The sequence below is a fragment of the Chiloscyllium plagiosum genome, unplaced genomic scaffold (genome assembly GCF_037043375.1).
Source record: "Chiloscyllium plagiosum isolate Xiang-an unplaced genomic scaffold, Cpla_swu_hap1 HiC_scaffold_17, whole genome shotgun sequence".
NCBI classification, from domain to species: Eukaryota; Metazoa; Chordata; class Chondrichthyes; order Orectolobiformes; family Hemiscylliidae; genus Chiloscyllium; species Chiloscyllium plagiosum.
In genome coordinates, this window is record NW_028270155.1 from 33,365,192 (window position 1) to 33,392,605 (window position 27,414).

The 27,414-nt window shown below is 42.3% G+C and overlaps 1 protein-coding gene across 1 annotated transcript in view; it reads right to left on the minus strand.

Annotated features, from left to right (window-relative positions):
- Positions 1–25,482, minus strand: part of sult5a1 (sulfotransferase family 5A, member 1) — a 44,378-nt gene extending 18,896 nt beyond the window's left edge. Inside the window, exon 1 of the mRNA XM_087995812.1 lies at positions 25,399–25,482. The gene's annotated coding sequence lies outside the window, so the exon portion shown is untranslated. The remainder of the gene's footprint in view (positions 1–25,398) is intronic.
- Positions 25,483–27,414: the final 1,932 nt, after the last annotated feature.

The window sequence follows — 27,414 nt, forward strand, 5'->3', positions numbered from 1 at the left end:
CACAGATTGGAGAAGTGTTATGGTCAGGGTAGGACAGCCTGGAATGCCCTGCCTCAACCATGAGTAAGTTGGACTTTTTTCTAACATGGAGCAGTTGAGATATCAAGAAAGCACCTCAAATGACCCATTGGGCTCAGTATTAATGAGGAACTTTATACTTACCCATTAATTCCGATGCCTTTTGTGTGTGGAGGTCACTGGAAACTACAATGCCACTGTGAAAATATAAAACCGATTATCGTGCTTGGCTTATTATACTGTAAGGTCAATGTGGTTTCAACCCCGACCTCAGACTAAACAAATTCAAACTGTGTCATGATTAATAGTTTTCAAAACCATTACCACTGGAAATTCTCTAAACTCTTGTCTCTGTCATCATGAACTAATTTCTCTCACGGAACAAAGTGTGGGCTTTTAAGCACAGTGATCCCAGTACCTGCAGATTCAAAAACAATTCTTCCATTTCACATCTTCTGTGGGTGATAAGACCCTCATCAAAGATCACTGGGCATTTCTTATCGTCTTTTTCATTTATAATTCTGAAAAGTGGGTTAAATAAAACCATACAAAATGTACATTAATCAAGAATACAACACCTTCAGCCAGATTTCAAATATGGTCAGTTTTTCCAGCACTGGGCCAACTCCACCTCGTAATAAAAGCAGTAAAAAGAAAGTGACCTTTCTTATAGGTTGCTGAGAAGTTTTGAAATTTTCACTGAATTCAATGCTGCTATTTTTGCAAAAAATGTATTTGCCACTAATTTTAATTCTGAGCACCACACATAGAAAGCAGACATCAAATTTCTGGAATTTTTACTAAATTTTGAAGTCCTTCCTTTTTTCATTCTGCAGGTGGTTTGTCCCTATAATATGTCTATTGTCTTGCTGTGCCATACCAGGTACTTTTGCCACTAATAATGTGATGAATCAAATGTCTCGCAGCAGAACATGTCTGTCAGGTTTGTGTCAGTGAAACAACAGCAGTTACGCATAAACATATTAGAATTGTCCAACTTTGCTATCCTTTGTGCTAACACTTCCAGATTAGCACCATATGGAACCAGAAATGTCGTCTTAATTTATTTAAATCAACTAAGGTTTCATTGGAGTCTTTAATGTTTCCAAGAAATTTGTATTTATATTCCTAATTTTTTGTTTTCCTAATTTTCTTAACATCTTGGAATTTCTAGCTCTTTATATTCTCTCTGTAGTAACTTTAGGTTAGCCTCAAAAGACAGCTTTGATTAATTGTACATCAGTTTACACTCCTTTCTTGTATATAAACTAATTTGCAGGCAGTACCTGTTAGTTTTCTCTTTCTGAAAATACTTAGCTCATCAATACTGCCAATCTTTACTCATATTACCTGGAATTTTCTGAAAATTGGTTCTGATAAACGAATAAAACTTCAATATGAACCTATCTCCTGCAAAACATTTCTGGTCACATCAGTATCTTTTTCTTAATTGTAAACTATGTGCTGGATATCCAACTATTTCACAAGACTTGTAAACAATCAAAACATCCCAAGCAAGACAGAGCTATGTAAAGCTGTCTATTTGTGAAATCCTGCCAGTGAATATGAATACACATTTCATGAATCAATGATTTTGTGACTTGCTTATAGTTAAAGAACTTTAAAATCTAATCAAACTGTTTTCTCCTCTGTTGGAGAAAAAGATTTGCAAGTGAGAATCACAACATCATTCAAATAATAAACACTCTGTTTTCCTGAAATCTGATTCTAGAGTTTAATCAGGGATAACTGATGGTGAATTTAATGATGGTGAATTTAATGATGGTCACTATGTCTCAGATGAGGTTGAGAAATCAGGGTCTTCATGGTGACCCTGGCTGGTACGGGAATTGAGCCTGCGCGGTCAGCATTGATCTGCTTTGCAAACCAGCTGTCCAGCCAACTGAGCCTCCTATCCCTGTTTTAGTTTTTTTAATAGAAATGATTAGATATGTAACAAGTTATAAAGAAGTACAGTGGTGAGGACAGGGAGGATGCAAATAAAGAAAGAAGTGGAAGATCTCTGATAAGATTCTAAGCAGGTGTAACTTAATAACAGATGGGATGATGATGCAAAAGGAGATAGCGATGCAATAAGTAAAGAAATAGGAGATGGACCTGTTTGGAAATGGCAACAGCAAAAGTCTTACCAGCAGCTGTTGCCTAAATGTCATGGTGTGAAATTGTTGAGAGCCTCATCAAGAGACAGGGTGTGTGCCTCATACTTCCATAGAGGGGTTAAGCAGCAGGATTCCTCTCCATTTCCAAAGACCGCAGCAATAGTGTCACTACATGGGAAACTACTGGAAATTCTCAGCCAGTTACACAGTGGGTGGGGGGTGGCGGGGGCCGGGGGGGGGGGGGGGGGGGGGGGGGGGGTGGAGGTGCTGACAAATAAAGAAGTGGCTACGACGAGTTAAAGTTGAGACTTAAATTATCGTGGGGATAAGCTTCCTTTGTCTTTGGTGATGCCAGAGCAGAACTCTGGTTGTTCCAGCAGGACTACACTCCTGAGGTCAGACTACTGCATCTGTAGAGACTGATCATCTTTCTTCAATTCTGACACAAGATCATGGACCTGAAACATTGGTGTAATCTTTTCCTCGTTGAATCCTGAGCATCAGTAGAGATCATTTCTGGGTGTAGCTGTTAGGGTGGCCTAGTCTGTGAGATCTCTCAGCAATCACCGTTATTTCTGGGAGTACCATCTCATTAATGGTAGGGTCTGGGTTGCTGAAGCTGTTTCTTCAATACAGCTCTGACTAATAGCAGCTGTCACTCTGGGAAATGCTATCTTGGGGTAAGAATCTAAATTAAAATAAATGGTAGCTACACCTGCCAGGCTGTCCTTTTGGATTCCTCCTGATCTCACCTCGAAGTCTGTCCCCTCAGGTTTGGTAGGATTCTATCAATTTCCACGGTTCACAGATAAACTGATTGGCTAAATATTTCTGCCACTTTTGGGTAATATTGCAGATCTCTGGAATTAAGGATTTTGCTTTTGTTATAGTTATATCTGAACTATTTTACACATTAGTGTAGAATCTAAAGTATAAATGCTTGGAAATCATTCTAACAGAGCCTAAAAATAATTATTTCTTTTTAAATCTAATCACAACTGTTGTTTAGCTCCTCCTTAAAACAAGTTCGACAACCCCAACCGGAATGTTATCAATGCATTTGCCCAGGTGTCCCACGATATCACAACAGTCAAACCACTATTGAATGCAAGCCAGTACCAAAGCAAAACAATCCCAACTTTATTAGGAAACGAGTTATCAAAACCTTTAACATTAAACATACTATCTTTAATCCTATTTCACCTCTTAAGCTTACAATACTTCCTGAGTATCTTGTAGATTTACGCAGTCAACTTCTCCCTGAATCTGTGAAGTTACTTGCTTACCATCTCTCTCTCTCTCTCTCTCTCTCTGGATCGTCAGCTTCTACAGCCTCGTGCCATGCTGCCCTCCTTAAAAGGCCTCCAAAGATTCAAATAATTCAAGAGTGTTCAAGAGATCAGTCAGCAGATGAACCCTGTTTCCATACCTTTTTAGATGGTTTTCTAGAACTTTATATAGTTCTGACCAATTAGGGAGACACACTTAACAGTTTGAAACATTGTTGATCGTTTGGATGACGTATAACTGTGAGTCTTTTTGTGTAGCAGGACCCGGTGCCTTTCTGGCTGGGCCCTCCTGTGTTTGGTGGATAAATTGTTGGGGTTATGTCTGTCCAGAATAACTGTTGATTTTTACATTATTTAAATGTTATTAGCATCTGGCTGCTTTGTTTGCACTGTCTGGTGTGTGGTTTTGTGATTTCAGCATTTTACTTGTCAATGTACCCAGCATCCCTTGCTGTTTGGCCAAGTTAGTAATTTACCTGTGTTTTAGTGGTCTGAAGGCTGCTACACAAGGTAGAAAACAGACTGATTTGTTGCAGAAAAAGAAATTGCAAAAGAAATTCAGAGGGTCTGGCAGCATTTGTGGAGACCTCCACCTACTGACGCTTTGACCACGACCTCACCTCCCATCAACAAACCATCATCTCCAAAACCATGCACAACCTCATCACCTCAGGGGATTGCCCATCCACAGCCTCCAACCTTATAGTCTGGAACCCCGCACTGCCCAGTTCTAACTCTTACTCAAAGTTCAGAAACCCGACTGCCCCGATCGACCCATCGTCTCCGCCGAACTTATCTCCACATACCTGGAAACTGTCCTGTTTCCCCTTGGTCCAGGATCTCCCACATACATTCGGGACACCTCTTCCATGACTTTCAGTTCCCTGGCCCCCAACACCTCATCTTCATATGGATATCCAGTCCCTGTACATGTCCATTTGCCAAGACAAAGGCCTTCAAGCCCTCCGTTTCTTCCTCACCCACTGACCCAACTTCCACTGACATTCTCATTCGATTGGCTGAACCGGTCCTAACCCGCATCAACTTCTCCTTCAAATCTTCCCACTTTATCCAGACCAAAGGAGTAGCTATGGGCACCCGCATGGGCCCCAGCTATGCCTGCCTCTTCGTCTGGCACATGGAACAGTCCATCTTCCACAGCAACACTGGCACCATTCCCCACCTTTTCCTTTGCTACATTGATGACTGTATTGGCTCCCGCGAGGAGGTTGAACAGTTTATCAACTTCACAAACACATTCCACCCTGACCTCAAGTTCACCTGGACCATCTCGGACACCTCGCTCCACATCCTGGACCTCTCCCTCTCCATCTCTATCTCTGGGGACTGACTCAATATGGACATCTACTTCAAGCCCACTGACTCCCACAGCTACCTGGATTACACCTCCTCCCACTCCCCCTCCTGTAAAAACATTATCCGTTACTCCCAATTCCTCCACCTCCACCACATCTGCACCCAGGAGGACTTATTCCATTCCAAAACATCCCACACGGTCTCTGTCATGGAGAAAATGTAGAGAATCACCAGGAGATGCAGAGAGTTCTTCAAGATGTAGGTCTTTTATTTGCAAACAAAAAATCGTGACACGAAGAAAGCAGATTCTCAAATGCCCCGAACCTCAGGGTGCGTGGTTTTTTTTTCATGTTTCTGTTAGCTTATTAGCATGTCTAACTATATTAATCAAAGTACCTCACTCTAGCTACAAAATAAACAAGTGATGTTAGTTCCCATTATCTCTTTAGTTGTACATTCTATTTAATGTTATTCTAATGTCATGGCTAGATATTTAGTGCTAACATTTGCAACAATGGTCTTTCATCCCAGACCCTAATTAATATTTTCCTAATGTCATGATTAGATATTTATTATCATCTCTGCTACAGTAATCTTCCATTCCAGATTAAACTGTCATGATTAGATATTTAGATCAGAGTGGTGCTGGAAAAGCACAGCAGGTCAGGCAGCATCCAAGGAGCAGGAAAATCAATGATTAGATATTTAGCTATTCCATCTACTACAATAGTTTCCTGTCTCAAGCTGACTCTACTAACTATTAATTAGATACTTAATGTCATGTCCGAAATATTTATGGTCCCAATCTTGTCATAACGACACTTAACAGGGAAACTACCTCTAACTGTTATCTCATCTTGCCATAGTGACCTTTCAGCCTCAACCTTACTCTGCTAATTGGTGTAAGAGCATTCCACTATTCTTATCCCACCTTGCCTTCTACAGATCACAGATTGCCAGTGGTCTTCATGCTTTAACCCTTCCCATGCTTTCATGCTCTTTATGTTCCATAATTCCCCCATTTGAGACCTACTGGTCTCACCTAGAAAAAGAAGACAATAAGCTCAGCCCCTCTTATACCCAATACAAACAATTAAGGTCCCAACATGGACTAAATAATTTTTGGAGTCTGAGACTTAAAGGGTTCTTCCTCCATTCCTGTGGTCCCTTGGGCCAAAAACCTGTCCTCCAATAACTAGAACAGGAAAAAAGACCCAAGATCCTTCACAATCTAGGACCCTTGCATTATTCAGAAGTATCATTGACGTCCCCAAGTGGACGTACTCCTTGCACCGTGGTGGTTGTCAGATCATAATAGTAGAGCAGTGGGGTTCCATCAGAGGAGTAAGCACTTCCTGGTGTAGCTGAAATGACCACAAGTTGCCGTGTAGTGATGCAAACTAAAAAGGACTTAATAAAAGGTAAAGCACAACAAAAGATGAAGGCAACAACAAGTAAAACCACACCTACAATAAGACCAATCTTGACAAATCATGCTCCCCAAGACCCTAATATACTTTTCAATCAATCAAAAGCCTGATGACCAAACCCCGCATTGTCTTTTAGCTCCCGTCTTAAATTCTTTAGTTTTTCCATTGCTTTAGTAAAAGATCACCCAAGGCTAGTGTTGTTAGGTATAAAGGTACAGCAATGCTCCCCAAATATCACACAAACCCTACCTTTTTCTGCCAGTATCCAATCTAAGGCCTGTCTGTTTTGCCATATCATTTTGGAAGAAGCATCCAATTGTTCTCCCAAGGCCACAAGGGCATTGTCAGTATAATTGGTAAATCTCTGTTCATTGTAATAAATGTAATTAATCCATTCAGCATTCTTGCTAACCCCTATCACTGGGATGACAGCCTCCCAGCCTGAGTGACCCTGGCATTACCAGTCCAGGTCTGCCAAGTTAATATCTCCAAGTCTGAATCAGAGATGGGGAGTATCGGTGTATCCCCCATGTCTCCCCCATCCCTGCTGCCAGGAGAACTATGGTCCACATCTCCATCACTATCATTTCTGAAATGATCGGTATCCCCAAGAACTACGCCTGTATCTTGTTCGGAACCCTGCTGAGGGGTACTAGCCTCCTGTGTGTCCTGCCATGTCCAAGTTCCACAGCCTCAACTCCACCTACCTCAGTGTTAGAGTTAGTTTGTGCCAGTGGGAGAGCTTTAGTACAATGATTAAGGTGGTACCATATGTGTCGTCCTTCCACTTGGATGGCGGTAGGTGATGCTTTAGTCACTACGAAAGGTCCCTCTCTCCTCGGCTCATTCCAGCATCTTTGAAAAACCCATACGTACACCCAATCCCCAGACTTAATAGGTCCTTCCCCGTTGCCAGGTGTCTGTACCCTTTGTGTTTCCTGCAGGTGGATAGTCTCATGTATCATAGTTAGTTGCTGCATATATTGCTTAAGTCCTAAGCTTAACTGCTCCAAGACTTTTGTATGGGCCTCTCCACTTGGGCGCTGGCATAGTTCTATCTGTGAGCATCTCATGCGGTGTTAGATTGGTCATGCGGTTAGTCTGCATGCGATAATTTATTAGCGTCAGCGGCAATGCATCAAACCAATTAAGGTTGGTGCTTGTGCAGATCTTGTTTAATTTGGCTTTCACTGTCCCATTAATCCTTTCCATCACACCGTGTGACTGGGGATGACACATGCACCCAAACCTCTGTTTGATTCTCAAAAACTGCAGCACTAACTTTACTTTCTAAATGAAGGCAGACCCATTGTCTGAACTAATTTCCGACGGTTTTCCAAACCTTAGGATAACGTCATTCATCAGAAATTTCACTACTGTCTCAGCTCCTGGTTTCAACCTTATTTCACTGGGCCAGCTGATTTCATTCTCCTCACATCTGTATCATGCTGTGACCACAAAGTGGCTGGTAATGTATTCACTTCATCATTTTCCTTCACTGATACTGGCATGCTCCGCTGGGGTGTTACTTTGACTTCCTTCAGATTCCCTGTCAAGTTGCAGCATGCTAGGATTTTAATATAGCTGCCATCCATGGATTCCCAAACTCCTGTCGTGAGCATATGCCATTCCCTGACTGTTTCTACATGCCTGGCCATAGGTCCTAAGTCTTTCGATTGATATCCCTTATTTACCAGTAAGGTTACATGTGGTGCGGCGCCTGATACACTATACCACTTTTCCAGGATCGCATTTCTCTCTAATTGCAGGATCACTCCCTGCTCCCCTAATGCTATTGCTTCAATTCTCAAATGTTGTGGAGCAGTGACTTCCTGCTGCCACTGCCTCTCTAACACCTCATCCTGAGACTCATCAAATATCACTGTACAGTGCAGCTCAGACTTAGGTGGTCTTGATTTAGTCAACATCGTCAACACTTCTGCTTCCCACATCCCCCAAATGTCTTGAATATCACTTGCTATATCCCCTATCCAATAAACATTAACATCTTTAATTTCTTGCATCACTAATTATGTATTGGCCTTTTCTATGACCAAGCCCTGCTGTATGTACTCCAATCTTACCTCTAACTGTAGTAAAGCATCCCTACCAAACAAGTTAATTGGCATCTCTTTAGACGCTAATATTCCCTATCTTCCCTATCTTCCATTTGTAAGCTTGCTTGAGCTGTAAATCAAGTTAACTGTGATTTCCCCGAGAACCCTACAGTCTTAACAAATTTACTTGACATGGGAAGGTGAGAGGCATACTGCAGCTGTACACAAGTGTATGTAGCTCCAGTATCTATCATCACCAGTGTCTGCCGCCCTTCTATATTAAAGTGTATTTCTTGTTCTTGATTAGCCTCCCATAATACAGGGTAGTGCCCCTCCCCACCCAGGTTCTCAGGGCATCCCTAGCACATCCCTTACGGGTTAATAGGTCTTGCTGGGCCTGTAAGCATCTCAGAAGTGGCCATTGGGGACTCTCACCATCTAGGCCTGCTGTGGGCAGAGAGGGCCCAGTAAGGACAATTCCCCCTAAAGTGGCCAGGTTGATGGCATCCCCAGCACATCATTTCTCACCCTCCTTGAGCCCTGATTATTTATCATGTACCTTAGTCCCCCCTTCCTACGTCTGTGTCCTTGGGGACTCCAGTTCTGTTTAGGCTGTTGTTTAAATCTGTCCTGCCCCGGATACATCACCTCCAGGAAAGCTTCATTAAAACCTCCATTGCTGGCATGGGACTTTCTGGCCCCTGTCTGGCTACCTGATAGGACCCCCCCCCCCGCCTTGCACCGGCACTTGTTCCACTCCAGTGTTGGTTATTGTGTCGGTTCTGACTGGCAACACCTTTTTAGCCTTCTCTTTTTCTTTCTTTGTAAGCTCTTTGAGCTGCATTTGCGCCAGCTCCCTTTGTACCTCCTCCTACTGTTCAGACAGTTTCTCTTTGTCTTTTTGAAACCTTTCAACTGCATGAGCTACATGATCTCTAGATTCCTGGTGGCTTATTGATGATGTCAGACCTACCACCACCTCCAGTCTTGACCTGACTTGGGAGGGTATTGCCTCAATGATGGAATTTTGGAACATTGTGGTCAGCAACTGATTAGTCCCTATGTCTTGCTCTGTTTCCAGCTCTGCTTTTTAAACTGTTTCTCCAAATAGGCAGCCAGGTTTTCATTTTCTCCCAGTGGATCCCCTCTCAAGGCCTGGGGGTCCAATTTGGGTGGATAACAGTCTCTTAAGGCCTGCCATCGATCAAACCCGACCCCATCAATCATTGGATTGTCTGCCGCATTTTGCTAACAGGCTTTGACCATTATTTCCTTTAACTTTGGGAGCCCTACAAACCTCATCAGCAATGCTTTCAAGTCTCCTATAGCCAGCAATTGCTCTGTGGTTTCATCTTCAAAAGCCCTGATCCACTTTCCCGCTCCCTCATGTAAACTGGGCAGCGCATTCTTCGGCCCTTCCAGATCCTAAGTTCCCCAAGGAATGTATTGTAGGTTTCTCCTCTCTTCTATAAGCAGTGGTAGCATCCTTCCCTGTTGGCCCTTTTTCCCTTTACCTGCGCTTCTTCTCAATAAATCCTCCTCAGGCTCTGAATCCAGTGCTATTTTTAATTCCTCCCATCCTTTAGCTACTAGGGCCTTTTTCTTTCCTTGTCTCTCATCATCCCTTTCTGCTTGCTCTGCGTCACTTTCACTGCTTTTCTCTTCAGCCCTCCTTTCATATCGCCATGAGTTTTCCTCAATTGCTTTTTGTTCCCTTTGCCCACGCAGCACACTAATCTCATGTTTCAACTTTTCTTGCTCTCCTTGTATGGCTTCTATTTGCTCCTGCCTTTCCCTTTTCTCTTTGTCTTCTTTCCCTCAGTTCATTTTTGTCTTCCGCACTTTCACCCCATTCTAACTGTCCCTCTATTTCTACTGTTCCCTTTATTACTGGACACTGCTTCAATGCCTCTTCATTCGAGTAGGGAGGAGGTCTATTCAACTCCTCCACATCTGGGTATAGAGGGAGGTCTGATTCCTGCTTTTCTGTTTCCCGTAACTGCTCAGCTTGTTCTTTTGCAGCTTTCCTAGTTGCAGCTTTCCTAGTCACCACAGGTGCCTGACAAGCTAACTTCAGTTCCTCACCCTCTTTCCTGAAAAGTTTCAATATTTCCATCTCCTGATCCCTCTTTTGGTTTCTATAGATTTATCTTTTGGCTTACAGTTCTTAATTAGTCCTTCTATCTCATTGCACATATGCATATCAAAGGTACCTTCTTTTGGCCATTTAGTCAATAAATCCTTAGTTCTTTTTTCCCATTTCTCAGAAATGTTTACATTATCATTTCTTGCCACTGGAAAGTTCTTACTCAGTATCTCAACTGCAGTCCCTTTATCCATCCTAACATATATTTCAGTCCAGCTAATGTATTATCGCTGCTCTCACAAGTCACTTCCTCAAACCATTCAAGTGCTTTGTCAACAATATAAGCAATCTCTAAGTTTATAACTTGCAATTGGTAAGGGACAATCTATCAATTCCTGAATGTCCTCAATTGCAGCTAGTTAATACAAACAAACTATTCTAATTCATTCAGCCTAAACCAATCTAGCACTGCACTTTCAAAATGCACCAATCATTAACGGCTTCTTGAAAAATGACTCTCTCAAACAAAAAACTATCTTAAATTCTTACAGTGCAAAATAAAATCAAAATCCCCCTCAATCTCAAGCTCAAGGGAAACAAAACACAAATATTTAACCACCAACAAACAATTATGCATACAAACCAGATCACAATGATTAAACTATAAAATCTCCCTATCTCTCACACACACACAAACAAACATTCTACAAACTAGAGCTGCTCACTTTCTCTCTCTCTCTGTCTCTGTCTCTCTCACATTCAGAGTCTTGCTGCAAACAGCCAAGAACTCAGCCATAAATCAATCTCTCTCTCTCAGCCAGAACCTTACTTAAACAGACCCTTTGTTCATTTCCAAAAGTCTAATTATCCCACAGGCCTTATCTAAAATATTTAACAGTCTAGTAGCACTTTAAGACTATGACTATTCTCTGCTATTTTACTTTTAATCATCCACTGCCAATCTGCCGGCTTTCTAAGCACGTCTATCAGCGCTTTTAGTAAAACAATTTCCCCTTATTTATTCTGCCCTATCAATTCAGGCCCTCATTTCCTGCGAGGTGATATCTGTAGGGTCTTAAATTCACCACAAGGAATTTTATTATCACCATGTGGAATTTTATTATCACCACATGGAATTTTTGTATCACCACGTGGACTTTTACTCAGACAATTGTTATGTTCTATTCTTACTCACCCCTTACCCCACTGCACAGTTTTCTTGACTACTTCTCTACGTCTCCTTCAGCTGCAATTTACTCCTCGCCTTTGGATCTTGGATCAGAGAGACCCTTCAGCAGGTTCCCGCACCTCCGAGTCCCCAAGGACCATTCCAAGCCAACAGAATATAGTCCGAATTCACAGCAAAAATGCTAACTTTTTTTTGAGTACCCTTATTCTGTCGGTCTCAGGAGTGATCCGGTGGACCAAGAAGCGCCCTGTTACTGCCGCCCTCTGTCTAGGTGAGTCTCTGCACGACTCTGCTCGCAGCACCAAATTTGTCGTGGAGAAAATGTAGAAAGTCACCAGGTGACGCAGAGAGTTCTTCAAGAAGTAGGTCTTTTATTTGCAAACAAAAAACCGTGAGGCTGAGGGAAAGCAGATTCTTGAATGTCCCTGAATCTCGGTGTCCGTGGTTTTTAAAATTTTTTTATCATGTTTCTGTTGCTTATCAGCATGTCCAACTATATTAATCAAAGTACATCACTCTAGCTACACAATAAACAAGTGATTACATTAGATTAGATTCCCTCCAGTGTGGAAACAGGCCCTTTGGCCCAACAAGTCCATACCGACCCTCCAAAGAGCAACCCACCCAGACCCATTCCCCAACATTTACCCCTGAATAATGCTCCTAATACTACAGGCAGTTTAGCATGGCCAGTTCACCTGACCTGCACATCTTTGGACCGTGGGAGGAAACTGGAACACCTGGAGGAAACCCACGCAGACACAAGGAGAATGTGCAAACTCCACACAGACAGTCGCCCAAGGCTGGAATCGAACCTGGGTCCCTGGCGCTATGAGGCAGCAGTGCAATCGTTAGTTCCCATTATCTCTTTCTACTTAATGTTATTCTAATGTCACGGTTAGATATTTAGTGCTAACGTTTGCAACAATGGTCTTTCAATCCAGGTCCTCTTAATATTTTCCTAATGTCATGATTAGATATTTATTATCACCTCTGCTACAGTGATCTTCCATTCGAGACTAAACTGTCATGATTAGATATTTAGCTATTCCATCTATTACAATAGTCTCCTGTTTCAAGCTGACTCTACGAACAATTAATTAGATATTTAATGTCATGTCCCAAATAGTTATGGTCCCAATCTTGTCATAATGACACTTAACAGAGAAACTATATCTACTAACTGTTATCTCATCTCACCATAGTGACCTTTTAGCCTCAACCTAACTCTGCTAATTGGTGTAAGAGCATTCCACTATTCTTATCCCATCCTGCCTTCCACAGATCACAGATTGCCAGATTGGTCTTCATGCTTTAATTCTTCCCATGCTTTCATGCTCTTTATTTTCCATACCTCCTATTTCAAGGACTGCAATTTCCCCTCCCATGTGGTCAACAATGCCCTCCAGCACATCTCAACCACTTCCCACACTCTGCCCTTGAAACCCACCCTTCCAACCGCAACAAGGTAAGAAACCCCATAGTCCTCACCTTCCACCCCACCAACCTCTGGATACAACGCATCATTCGCCATCATTTCCATCACCTACAGTCAGACCCCACCACAGGAGATATATTTCGCTCCCTGTCCCTTTCAGCATTCTTCAGAGACCATTCTCTCCATGACTTCCTTGTTAGGTCCACACCCTCCACTCTTGGCACCTTCCCTTGCAGCTGCAAGACATGTAAAACCTGTACCCACACCTCCATCCAAGGCCCCAAAGGATCCTTCCACATCCAGCAGAGATATTCCTGCACCTCCAAACACCTCATCTACTGTATCTGTTGCTCTCGATGTGGTCTCCTCTACATTGGGGAGACAGGAAGCCAACTAATGGAACATTTCAGAGATCACCGGTGGGACACATGTACCTACTAACCCCACCATCCCGTGGCCAAACACTTCAACTGCCCCTCCCGGTGCACCAAGGACATGCAAGTCCTGGGCCTCCTCCACTGCCAAATCCTAGCCACCCGATGCCTGGATGAAGAGCACCTAATCTTCCACTTTGGGACCCTCCAACCACATGGAATCAATGTTAGATTTCACCAGTTTCCTCATCTACCCTCCCTCTACCTTATCCCAGCTCCAACCCTCCAACTTGGCACCACCCTCTTGAATTGTCCTACCTGCCCATCTTCCTTCCCACCTATCCACTCCACCCTCCACTCCGACCTATCACCATCACCTCCCACCTTCATCTACCTATCACATTCCCAGCCACCTTGCTCCCAGCCCCATTCCTCTCCCATTTATCTGTCTGCCCCCTTGGCCACCTCCCACATTCCTGATGAAGGGCTTATGCTCAAAACATTGATTTTCCTGCTCCCCAGATGCTGCTTGACTGGCTGTGATTTTCCAGTGCCACACTTTTTGACTCTGATCTCCAGCATCTGCAGTCATCACTTTCTCCTTTTGTGGAGAGAAAACAGAGTTAACATTTCAAATCCAATTACACTTCTTCAGGACTAATGGTAGGCAGGAAAAAGTGGTAGATATTGCTGAAAACAGGACATGGGCTGGGGTAAATGATAGCTGGATAGATAGATTGAGCTTAGAGCAATAGAGAATAGCAGTTAGGCAGAGAAAGGAATGGATAATGGGGTGCTGGGGAAAAAGCAAAGCTGATAATAGTACCATTCGTAGGTGAAAATAGGTTGTTGTGATAAATGCAGTCCATGTGAAGACAAGCCTAGGGTGTGGTTAAGGACATGGACGAAGGTGATCATGCTCAAAAGGTATTGACTCGCTATTGAAGACTGCAGGGTCCCCAAGTGGAAAATGAGGTGGTATTCTTCCACCTTGTGCTGTGGCTCACTGGAGCACTGCAGCAAGCCTGAGACAGAGAAGTTGGCCAGGGAACAGGGTGGTGTGTTAAAGTGGCAGGCAATTGGAAGCTCAGGGTCATTTTTGCAGATAGAATGTAGATATTCTGCAAAGCTGTTGCCCAATCTGCGTTTTGTCTCCCCAGTGTAGAGGAATCCACATTGTCAACAGTGAATACAGTAGGCTAGTTTGAGTGAAGTGTACTTAAATTGCTGCTTCACCTGGAAAGTGTGTGGGACTATGAATAATGAAGAGGAAGGCAGTAAACAGGCCTTGTGAGACCTTCTGCGATTGTAAGGAAAAGTGGCCGTGTGGCAGTGGGGAGTGAAGGAGAAGTGGTCCTAAGGTGTCCTTGAGGGTACATTGCCCAAAGCTGACAAAGGATAGGATGGCAATACGTGTCTGGTGGTGGCAGAAATGGTGGCTAATGATCCTTTGAATGTGGATGTTCATGGAATAGTAAATGAAGACAAGAGGGACTCTATCTGCATTGTGGAGGAAAGAGAACGGGTGAGGGCAGAAATGTGGGAGATGGGTTGAAAATGGCTGAAGGTGCCATCCACAGTAGTGGGGTATCGTCTGTTGAGAAGAAAGGTGAGCATATCTCAGGCTACCTGTGGAAGGTGATATCATTGGAACAGATGTGGGAGAGACAGAGAAACTAGGAGAATAGAAAAGACGTTTAAAAGGAAGTAGGGTGTGAGGATGTGTAGGCCAAGTAACTGTGGCAGTAGGTGGGTTTGTAGTGGATACTGGGGACCAGCCTATCCCCTGAAATAGAAACAGAGATGCTGAGGAGGGGAAGAAAAGAGTCAAAAAAGGAATGTTCAAGATTTGTTTGTTTGGTTATAAGGGGAGCTTCTTTATCTTCTCTTGTTGCTACTTGAAGTGAAGTTGGAAAGGTGTTTTTCATATAAATGTTTACAGTTTGATAACCATCTGGAGCAGAGGAAATCACACCCTGTGCCTGGCTTCCTGTTTCAACAACCTGAAAATGCTATTCATCACATATTGTCATGTAATGAATATATTACAACAACCTAGATTTATACAACACCTTTAGGATGATTGCACATCCCATGACTGTGCACAGAATGCCAAAGGGTCAGGGAATGCCAGGAGTTTGAAATGTGTCACCATAAACAAATGAAAAAAACTCACCAAATTTGTAATTCATTGAGATCTGACATTTCTTCCCATTTGTATCAAGCATTTGTAACAGGAGCATGCACTTGATCTGCACTTTCACTGCTCCATTCAAAGCAGGAGGAAATGATGGAGCTTTAGTGTCATTTACTCCATTTGTTCTCATGAAATCTGAAAATTTTTCAGACAAAACTGAGGTCCATTGTCAGACACAATATCCTTTGCGAACCCACGAGCTGCAACAAAAGTACAAAAAAATCTAGAAATTTAATAGTTGCTAGTTCCAATTCAATCGAAACTCTTTGACCCATTTTGAATGGCTGTCTATCACAACAAACAGCTGCTGTCCTTCAAAATCTCCAAAATCAATCTACAGCTTCTCGAGCCGGCCATTTCCACGTTTGCTACTGACTGCAGATCTATTCCAACAGAAGAAGAATTAATCTGCATAGAAGGTGATATCACATTATACTCCTGGAATTCTCAGATGTTTTCAACTGTCACAACCAGGGCTTGAAGCAGAAATTTCTGGTTGGAAATATTCACATCTTATTTGTGGAAAGGCTAACATTTGTCTCAATTTTGACTCCCCATTTCATTTATTAACCTATGAATCTTGTCTAATATTCAGTTGCCATGCATTTCTGAAATCTGGGTGACAGCCTGTCTCAATTGGCAGTACTACCTCATTTCGGACTGAATGTTGGATTATGAACATTCCTCCCTGGCCTCAGCTGTAGCAGATGCAGCATTCTGAAGTTATGCTGCAGCCCTGAGAAAGGGATTTGTGGTTTCCATGGCCCATGTAATTTGCACTGGAGATGTTCAGTCCCACCATCTGACGACCTTTCTTGACCTTTCTGTTGCTTCATTGCTGTCAGGCCGCACATTACCCAATCTTGAATAAACTATAACTTTCTCCAGTAATTCATTGGATTGATGCAAATCATTGCCACCACCTCGTTCTTCATATGTCATACACTTGCTATCAATTTAATCACTTGCCCAACCACTATATCAGGTTGGAAGAGACTGTTCAAAATTATATTATCCACGCCAAGCTGATCTTTCTCAACCCGTATTGTCTTTCATTGCAGATTAGACATTAACTCAATGCAATAAATTTGTATTGAATTATATTGAGCATTGATTTATTCTGAGGAAGGGTCACTGGACCCAAAACATTAATTCTGATTTCTCTTCACAGATGGTGCCAGACCTGCAGAGCTTTTCCAGCAGTTTGTGTTTTTGTGTGTGCAATATATTTGTACTTCCCCATTTTCCGGCTAACTTTAATTCCTTGGTCTGAGCTGACTTCCTCCTCGTTTCTTTTGTATCGTGGATCAGTGGAGCCTAGAACTGCGTTGCTCTTTTTCCTTATTTTAAGAAACCATTTTACGTACATGTTAAAATCTCACCAGATGTAGCTATGAATTCCCTTTATATTTGTGATACTAAAGGATGGTGACTCATTTTACTCAATAATTGTACATTTCAAAGATGTGCATCCCCACTATTTTATTAGTAGGTCATAAATGATCTGCGAGGGATCTGCCTATCATTGAGAAAAGACTGAAGTATTGTTCTATAAATATGTATATTCCCCCACCCACTTCACCTCTATTTTACCTATAAACCTCATCACTTTAGCAATCTGCAATGTAAAGGTTCCATTTTGTGGTTCCTGGGAACCCCCGTTAAATTCAACGAAAGTTTTTGATGTGGTGTAAGCTTTAGATGAGGAGTTCAACTAAAATTTCCATCCACATTGACGCTGGTCATTTCTGACAATTGAATATGATTTCTATCAACATTGTTACTTAAAGATCGACAGCACAAAAATATTGGAAAAAATGTTATTTTACTTCTGCATTATACATGGATTCCAGTCATTGCTTTATTTACAGCTTAATGACAGTTACCCAGTATTTTCAAAGTGGCTGGGTGTGAATTTCAAGGAGTTTCACAGAAGGTTTCTTTCCATGTAGCATGTTTTCTCACACACTTGTATGGTGGTCACTTCATTACACATGTCACATCAGGGATATTACTTTCCAGAGGTTCACTTCACAGTGCCATATTTAAAGCCCAGCTACACACCAGCTCAAATGCTGCAAACCAGAAATTGCCCTTCACAATCGTACTGGGTAAGGATCCCAATAGGATTTGACCAATTCCTACTCCCAATCAGGGTCCTGGAGATGCTGGTCACCAGAGTGGTGGTGAGGAGAACTATTCTCTTTCCTCAGGACTGCAATAGAAGACCCTGGCATTGGGGACTCCTGGTATGAAAGTGCCACCTGGTGAGGACAGCGACCACTAATGTTGCGATGCTGAGATCACCATATCCAAGAAACCAGATATGAATTATTGCATTGTGTTGATCTCCTATTACCATCTCTGTGAACACATTCTTAACATGCCCATCTATTCCCTGTCTTATCTTCTGCAGCGATAAGTGGCATCCACACAGTCTCCATACAAGAAACACCAGCCCCTCCTCCATGTTGAAGCTACACATTGCCTAGATGAAGCATTGGCCAGGCTTCCACCCCTCTCTCCACCCCCCCTCCACCCTCCAGCCCCCAGCACAGCAGTTCAGATACTGACCCCCTCACCGGGTATTTTAGCTAGATTAAAATCAGGAGCATGTTCTGGTGAGTGTTATTATTAACATGACTTCATAGTTGGTCAAGGAAGAAACACTTTGTCACTCTTAGACCTGATAGCAACCTAACACCTATTCAATTCCAGATAGGAGAGGACCCTGTGCTGTCAACCATCAATTATCTCATGCAAATACTGGAGAAGCAAGTCAAGTTGTCAAAGAAACTTGGGAAACGTGATCAAACATTGGAGGAGTCCATCAGCGCCCTCTGTACTGTGCTGTCCACAGCGTGTGTATGTCTGGTTGTTTCCATGGATAGGCTGCTGGCTACTGGCCCGGTCCAGCTGAAGACTCACTGGCTTCCAGAGACTCCTTTGCTGTAGCCATTGGTGGTTACATTAATGGGATGGTGCTGGGTCAAAGGACCTGACCCACACTGCAGGTAGTCCTCATTTACAGGGAATTCAGATGATTGGGTGGGGGGGAGGTGGGAGGGGAGTGTGCAGGCAGCAATCACCCAATCAGAGGCAGCGCTCCATACAGAACCCTCAGAGTATCTTCTCAGGATTCTCCAAAAGTGCCTGGCCCCTCCATCTCCACTCTGCCTGTGACCCTCAATAGTGTGGAAGTTCGCCAAGGAGGATGAGCCTGAGTCTGATCAAGACCTTTTCAACATGTCTCAGCTCTCTAACCACAAACACCCTTGGGGTGTCAACCATCCAGGCTCCAAGGCCAATAGCTTCCATTAGAAGACAGGTTACCTCCACCTCACTGCACACCACAGGACTGCACTCAGATTGAGCTGGGGGACAAGGAAAGAGAAAATGGTCTGATGAGCCACTTCATTGTACGTGAAATCTCACATTTGTAAACATTTTCTCACTTTATCCTTCCTTTGTGCCACATGATGTTAGAATCCTGCCTGGAATGCCACTCTTTCTCTGATGCCCAGCGTAATGTGAAACATTGGTGTGGATGTAGGTTTGCTTGCTGAGCTGGAAGGTTGAAAATAAACCTTTCAGCTCAGTATGCAAACCTACATCCAGAACCTCAACCTGAGCTACAAATCTTCTCGAAACTCGAAACCTTGTTGTCTTTGAAAGTAGGGGCATCAGATCTTGTGAAACCTTCTGAAAGCTTATAACGTTATCTTTCATTGCACAACAAGAGAAGCAAAGAATTAAAAAGCTGCATTTGCATTTTAGAATTAACAGGTAGTGCTTAAATTTCCTCTATCAACACATATACAATCAATAAACCATGACTTCACACAACCCCATTCCAATGGGAGCAGTTTCCATTAAATACTGTCTGGCCTATTGTGCTCTAACATGGTAAAACAGATATTTCTCCTGATCAATACCATTATCTTCCTCCTGAGAAGAATGTTGCCACTTCCACAGCTCCTCACTGTCCACCACATAACCTCTACTTGCTCCATCAGTTGAGATCACATCACACAAGAATTATGTAGCACACTCTGTCTTTTGAGTACTGCAGCAAGCCCCCAGAGCTGTGCAAGCATGAAAACCTCATGTTGAGAAAGTCTATGATTTGTCCCTTGATGACCCCAGTGGAAGAATGCCTTGCTTTGTATCTGCACTCGGCCTCAGTCTGGGGGGTAATGTGACTGAGTCATCATACACAGTTGGAGAGGGTGGTCCTTGTTTCCCAGCAGCCATTCTGGTGGGGTATGCACCTCTTGGCATGAAACAGAAACCTGAGAGTTCTCAAGGAGATAGGGATTATTGAAGCTTTAGGGGAGCTGGCGCAGACCTCTAAGATGTCGTAAGAAGGATTACATTGACTGAATAAAATCCTTTCCTATTAATGAAGTTAGTTGTGATACTCTGATTGCTATATGTGTACAGTCTATAACACCCTGAACCCAAATGCTCCAACGGATGATACTGTCCTGTACCAGTGAATCGATAGGTGGCACTCTTCTGGAGGACGTTTCATCAAAAACTAAGGACTGTAGACCTTTCCTGTTGTACTTTCCTCACATACTAAGGGAACCCTGTGCTGAAACCTCTCCATTTGGATACTGTTCATCGTCTGCTAGAGGTTGATGCTGGTCTTGAGTTTCCACATGCATGTGTTCCTCATTAGTTCCTGTGGCCACTAATATTTCCATGGCCACAGACAGGGTAACAGGTGCTATGCCTGGTTCTTTGGTGACTGATCCAATGAGCCAATGTGGGGAATATCAGAAACAATGTGAAAAGCCACAGCCACAATGCATACAAATTCCAGTCTACCATCATCCTCCGTAATTGGGACATGGAGACATCTGACAAGGAGGACTATTGGATGGTTCTACTTGGACCTTTAACATAGTATATGCAGATATATGCTGCACAAGCCATGTCGCACCCATATAGTCGGAGGTTGAAAATTGTTAATAATAGCATCTTTTCCCTTCATACTTGCCCTCACATGACCCAAAAAAGCAGCACTACTTTGAAGAGCATGTTGTGAAATGCTGACAGTACAACGTGTGAGGGAAGCAGCTCCAGCACCTTGCACAGTGTTTCTTTTTGAATATGTTAAAGAGTTGTGGACCGCAAATGACACCTTATGTATTATCTGTGGTTACTTCTCCTTCTCAGAGAGTATTAGGATTCATTTGTGAAGATCAATGTCATCGTCAAGATTGTTTATGCGCAGGATTTGTAATTGATACAATTGGTCAAGTTGTTTTCTAAAAATGCTTGTTTTGTTTTTAACAACACAGAACTATCTGAACTATTTGTAAATGCTATAAATTAAGGATAAACAGTGAAGGGCATTCGTTAGTTGGACCCATATATAGCAATATTATTGACACTGAGATGGAATACAGATATGCTACTTTGAGTTTTAAATAATACAAAACTGTATAAAGATTTGCATCTTATCTCTTCCTTCATCAGATAGATAGTTATTTGAGGTTAAACACAGTTTAATGTGCAAAATCATCTTCAATTCTGTATCAGTCCATTTAACAAAGTTATGTATAAGTGTGACGATATTGACTTTTAAATAAAAGGAAGGCAATGTTACCATGTGATAAGGATAAAAATATCTGGACCAATAAAGTTTGCATGACCAGAAAGTGTAGAATTTGAATTTCTGGCCACAACTTATGATGTACTCTGATGAATTTTAGATATTTAATGAAGTTCACAGGATAACTTAACCAAGTCTCAAATTGTCACAGGTTGGTCGCATTAACATTAACAGCACAAATAGCATAAAAAAAAGAATCCTGAATGAGCTGTTCTATGAAATCAGAAAACAATTTGGTATTGCTTTATTGTGAAACAATCACCAGCTCTCGCAACTCAATCTGTGAGGCACTGTGAGTCAACAGCAGCAGCAGAATTGTACTTCAACACAATCTGCAACCTCATGGCCCAGAATATCCCCATCTCAACTATTACCATCAACCTAGGGGATCTACTCTGGTTCATTGGAAAGTTTACGAGGATAAACTGAGGACTGTAGATGCTGGAGATCAGAGCTGAAAATGTGTTGCTGGAAAAGCGCAGCAGGTCAGGCAGCATCCAAGGAACAGGAGAATCGACATTTCGGGCATTCCTGAAGAAGGGCTTATGCCCGAAACGTCGATTCTCCTGTTCCTTGGATGCTGCCTGACCTGCTGCGCTTTTCCAGCAACACATTTTCAGCTCATTGGAAAGTTTAGGAGGGCATGCCAGGAGCAGCACAAGGCAAACCTAAAAATGAGTTACCAACCTGGTAAGACTCCAAACAGGATTATTTTTCTGCCAAACAACATGAGGAGCAGGTGTTAGACATAGCTAAGCGATCCCACAACCAAAGAATGAGGAGTGTTAGAGATACTGCCACTCTGAGAGCTGATTCTGAAAAGGCAGTACAGGGTACTAAAATCACGTGTAAATAAAGGGTGACTTGGTGACAGGATATGTTACATGTGATTACTTCTCCTTCACAGAGACTTCTAGGATTAATTTGTATTTCAGTCCTATACACAAAAACCAGGACAAATCCAACCCAGCCCCATAATCTCGATTATCAGTAAAATAATGGAATGTGTCATAAACAGTGCTGTAAAGCAGCACCTGCTCAGCAATAACCTGCTCAGTTTGGGTTCCACCAGGGCCACTCAGCTCCTGGCATCATAAAAGCCTTACTTCAAACATGGACAAAAGAGGTAAATTCCAGAGGTGAGGCGAGAGTGCCAGCCCTTGCCATCAGGGCTGTATTCAACCGAGTGTGGCATCAAGGAGCCCGAGTAAAACCGGAATCAATGGGTACCTGGGGCAAACTCTCTGCTGGTTGGAGTCATACCTGGCACACAGGAAGATGGTTGTAGTTGTTGGAGATCAGTCATCTCAGCTCAAGGACATCTCTGCAGGAGTTCCTCAGAGTAGTGTCCTTGGCCCAACCATCTCTAGCTGCTTCATCAATAATCTTCCCCCCATTATGAGGTCAGAAGTGGGGATGTTTGTTTACCGCATAATGTTTGCAACACCTCAGACACTGAAGCAGTCCATGTTCAAGTGCAACATGGTCTGGACAATATCCAGACCTGTGCTGACAAGTGGTAAGTAATGTTCACATCACACAAATGCCAGAAAATGACCACCTCCAATGAGAGACAGTCTAGCCACTGCCTCTTGACATACAACAGTGTTATCACCATTGAATACCCCACCATCAACATCCTGGAGGTTACCATTGACCAGAACTTCAACTGGACTCACCCCATAAACACAGTGTCTACAAGAGCAGGTCAGAGGCTAGGAATACTGTGACAAGTAACTCACTTCCTGACTCCCCAAAGCCTGTCTACCATCTACAAGGTACAAGTCAGGAGTACAATTGAATGCTCCCCATTTGCCTGGATGGGTGCAGCTCCAACAACACTCAAGACGCTTGACACTATCCAGGACAAAGCAACCCAGTTGACTGACACCATATCCACAAACATCCACTCCCTCCACCACTGATACTCAATAGCAGCAGTGTATACTACATGGGAATGTGACAGCTTGCAAGTTCCTTTCCAAGCCACTCACTACCCTGGCTTGGAAATGTATCGTCATTCCTTCAATGTTGCTTGGTCAAAATTCAGAAATTTGCTCCCGAAGAGCATATTAGGTCTACCTGCAGCACATGGACTGAAGCGGTTGAAGAAAGCAGATCACCATCACCTTCTCAAAGGCAACTAAGGACGAGCAATAAATGCCGGCCAGCCAGAGATACCCATGTCCCACAAGTTAGTTTTAAAAAAGCTAATTAAAGCTAAAGAGGACTTGACTGGAACAGGAACACTGAGTAATAGAATGGACAGCCATTCAATTGAGTTCACAGCCATTTTCGCATCTCCTTCCAATGAATGGAGCCAGTTCTGCCATCATGATGTTGGACTTTTCATTTTTTATCATTGCCACCACTTTCGTATAGGATGTAATTCAGCTCCATGTAAATAGAGTCTTGCATCAGTGCCACAAAAAAAATCATTAAATGTCTTTTTTCTGAATTATTTTAAAATGAAAATATGTTTTGCTCACTGTAAATTGTTGCTTTACAGTTAATCTTTATGTTTTCTAGTATGTAGTTATAATTAGGTTCGCCCCTCCATTTATTAAGTGAGTTTGACGAAAGAGAGAAGGTGCAAAGGAGAAAGGCAAGGTGGATGATAACGATCCAGCAGTTCTTACTCTCCATGAAAGAGGATATAGATTGGTCCAGTCCTAATTTCACTTGACCACAGCCTCAGTTTTAAGTAAAAGTGAATGTTTTGATCCATTTACAATTCCATCACAGTTTCAAAGTGCCCTCTTTTTAACATTGCATAATACCATACGATATAGTAGCAAAATTAGGTCATTCAGCCCATCGAGTCTGCTCCACCATTCGAACATGGCTAATATGTTTCTCAACCCCATTCTCCTCCCTTTATCCGTAACTCTTAATCCCTTTACTATTCAATAATCTATCAATTTGTCTTAAATATGCTCAATGATTTGGCTTGTACAGTCCTCTGCAGCAATGAGTTCCACAGATTCACTCTAGCTGAATAAATTCATTCTCATCTCAGATCTAAAGAGTCATCCCTTCACTCTGAGGCTGTGCCCTCAGGTCTTAGTCTCTCCTACTAGTGGAAACATCTCCACGTCCACTCTGTCCAGGCCTTTTAGTATTCTGTAAGGCTCAATGAGATGCCCCCGTCATCCTTCTAAACTCCAATGTGTACAGATCCAGAATCCTCAATCACTCATCATAGGACAAGCCCTTCAACCCTGAAATTATTCTTGTAAGCCTCCTCTGGACCCCTTTCAACATCCACACCTCCTTTCCGAGGCACTAGGCTCAAGATTGCTCGCAATATTCCAAATATGATCTGACCAGAGCCTTACACAGCCTCAGCAATACATCCCTGCTCTTGTATTCTAGCCCTCTTGAATTGAATGCTAACGTTGCATTTGGCTTCCTAACTGACAACTGAACCTGTATGTTAACCTTAAGAGAATCCCATTTATGCTTCAATGTTCCAAAGCCTTTCCCCATTTAGAAAATAGTCTACACCTCTATGCTTCCAACCAAAATGCGTAACTTCACACTTTCCCACTGTATTTTTCATCTGCCACTTATTTGTCTAATCTCCTCGCCTGTCTAAATCCTTCTGCAGCCTCCCTGTCATCTCAACGCTATCTATCCCTCCATCTCCATGTCATCTGCCAACATAGCAAGAAGATTCTCAATTTCTTTGTCCAAAGTGTAATTGAAAAAATGATGAGTTATGGTCTCAATACCCACCCCTATGGAACTCCACAAATCACCAACTATCATCCTGAAAAATATCCCTTTATCCCTCCTCTCTGCCTTCTGCCTGTCAGCCAATCCTCTATCCTAGTCCCTAACACAATGAGCTCTGCTCTTATTTAGCAGCCTCCTGTGTGGCACCTTGTCAAAGGCCTTTTGGAAATCTAAATAGATCATGTCCACTGACTCCCCTTTGTCTAATTTGCTAGTTACATCCTCAAAGAATTCAAGCAGATTTGTCAGTCATCCCCTTGATGAAACCGCAGTAATTCATTCCTTTTTTACTTCCCGCTCTCCTTGCACTTCTAAGTACTACACAATTTCATCCTCAATAATGGTCCTTAAAATCTTACCAATGACTGAGGTCAGGCTAACCAGCCTATAGTTTCCTGTCTTCTGCCCTCGCTGCCTGCTTTAACAGGAGTGTTGCATTTGCCATTTTCCAATCCTTTACAACCCTCCCTGACTCCAGTGATTCCCGAAAGATCACCAGCCATGTCTCTGCATTTTCCTCACCATTTTCCTTTAGAACTCTGCAGTCTAGTCCATCTGCTCTGAGTTATTTATCCAATTCAGACCCTTCAACTTTCCCAGCACCTGCTGTTTTGTGATGGCCATTACATTCACCTCTGCTTCCTGACTCCCTTGAAGTTCGGGTATGCTGCTGGCATCTTCCACTGAAAAAACAATCAGGATCTAGAAGATTTCAGTAATTGTTGAAAGCACGTATGTAAAAGGTTAGACATAATCAGTTTCATAATGAGATCAGTAGGAAGTGAGAGCTCTAAGACAGACGGCATCACAAGCTGTATGCAAATAGCCCAGCCTGACGATAGTCCTAATCATGTTTCCAAAATAACTTCAGTCATCAAAATACAGGTAACTATAACTCTTATTATGTCTGCAGTTATTTCAATTCAAGGTCAAGTATCACTAAAGTCAGCTCTTTCCACTGATTATAAGAACACACAGTTAACCACATCTTAGAAGTTACAGTAATGATAGAATATTTTTTTTTAAAAAACCGTTCTGTGGTTTATGTTTTCACTAGTAACATAAACAAGATTTTTCTCACAACTATCTTGACTCATCCCTTGTCCTCACCAGAAAACATGCAGATTTCCTTTCCTACTGCTCCTGGTATTTCTTTGGGCTTAACTCACCTGGTTTTAAGCAGAAACACGAGACCTTACTCCATTATTAAGGTTGGGTTTTATAACCTCAAGGTCTACAGATACTCCCTTACTTCCAGATATCAAAAAGAACTTCAAATTTATTTTTGTCTACAACAACTATTAGTTTTAGCTCATGGTATACAATGGGTGATGTCCAATTTTAATATATGGCCTGGCAGATTTTCTTTTTCATTTGAGGTCAGTGAAAGGAAAATCATATGGGCCGTAAAATGTAACTATATTATTGGTAGTCAGGAGTATGCCACTGACAAGTTGTTGTTAATAATTGTGTAGTTGCCAACCCAAGGCTTACAGAGTGAAATACAAAATATAACTTAGCTAAAACGCAGCAGCAACACACAAATCATGTATTTCTATGGAGATCACAGAAAGGGAAGTAAATTTGAGAAAAAAATTAAATATCTTGCATTTGTTCCTACATCTATTAAACAATGCTATAACTTTATTACCATATAAAATGTCAAGTAAAAATTTAGAATGACTGTTTATTCTGTTTTTGTTGTAACTTAATTTTATTTTCCTACTGTTTACTTCAAGTTAAGAAGATCAAAGGACCAATGTGTGAAAACGAAATCACTATTTATGTCAAGAATTTTTTAAAAAAGATGAGAAATTTCTGTCTAACTCAAAAAATAAATTGAATTAATAATTGCAAAAGCACTCAGTTCCTAGCTCTGACCCTAGAATATTGAATTGAATTGAATTGAATTGAATTGATTAATACGTGTACTGAGGCACAGTGAAAAGCTTTGTCTTGCAAACAATACAAACAGATTGCAGAGTTAAGTAGGTCAGATAAGTAAATAATAGGTAAACAGCGGCAAAAACAAAAACACAGGTACAGGCGAATGTTAAGAGTTTGTGAGTCCATTCAGTATTCTAACAACAGTAGGGTAGAAACTGTTTCAAAACCGTCTGCTGCATTTGTTCAAGCTTCTGTACCTTCTCCCCGATAGTAGAGGTTGTAGAAAAACATTGCCAGGGTGGGATGGATCATTGAGAATGCTGGTGGCCTTTTCTTGACAGCAGGCCTGGTAGCTGGATTCTTTCGATGGGAGGTTTGCTTTTGTGATTGTTTGGGCCAAGTTCACCACTCTGTAACTGTCTCTGGTCTTGATTGGTACAGTTGCCATACCTAGTAGTGATACATCCAGACAGAGTGCTCTCGATGGCGCACCTATAAAAGCTGGCAAGGGTATTCGCTGTCATGCCAAATTTCCTCACCTGCCTGAGGAAGAAGAGACATTGTTGGGCCTTTGTAACCAGTGCATCCACATGAAGAGTCCAAGAAAGCTTGTTGTGGATGACCACTCCCAGGAGCTCGACACTCTCCACT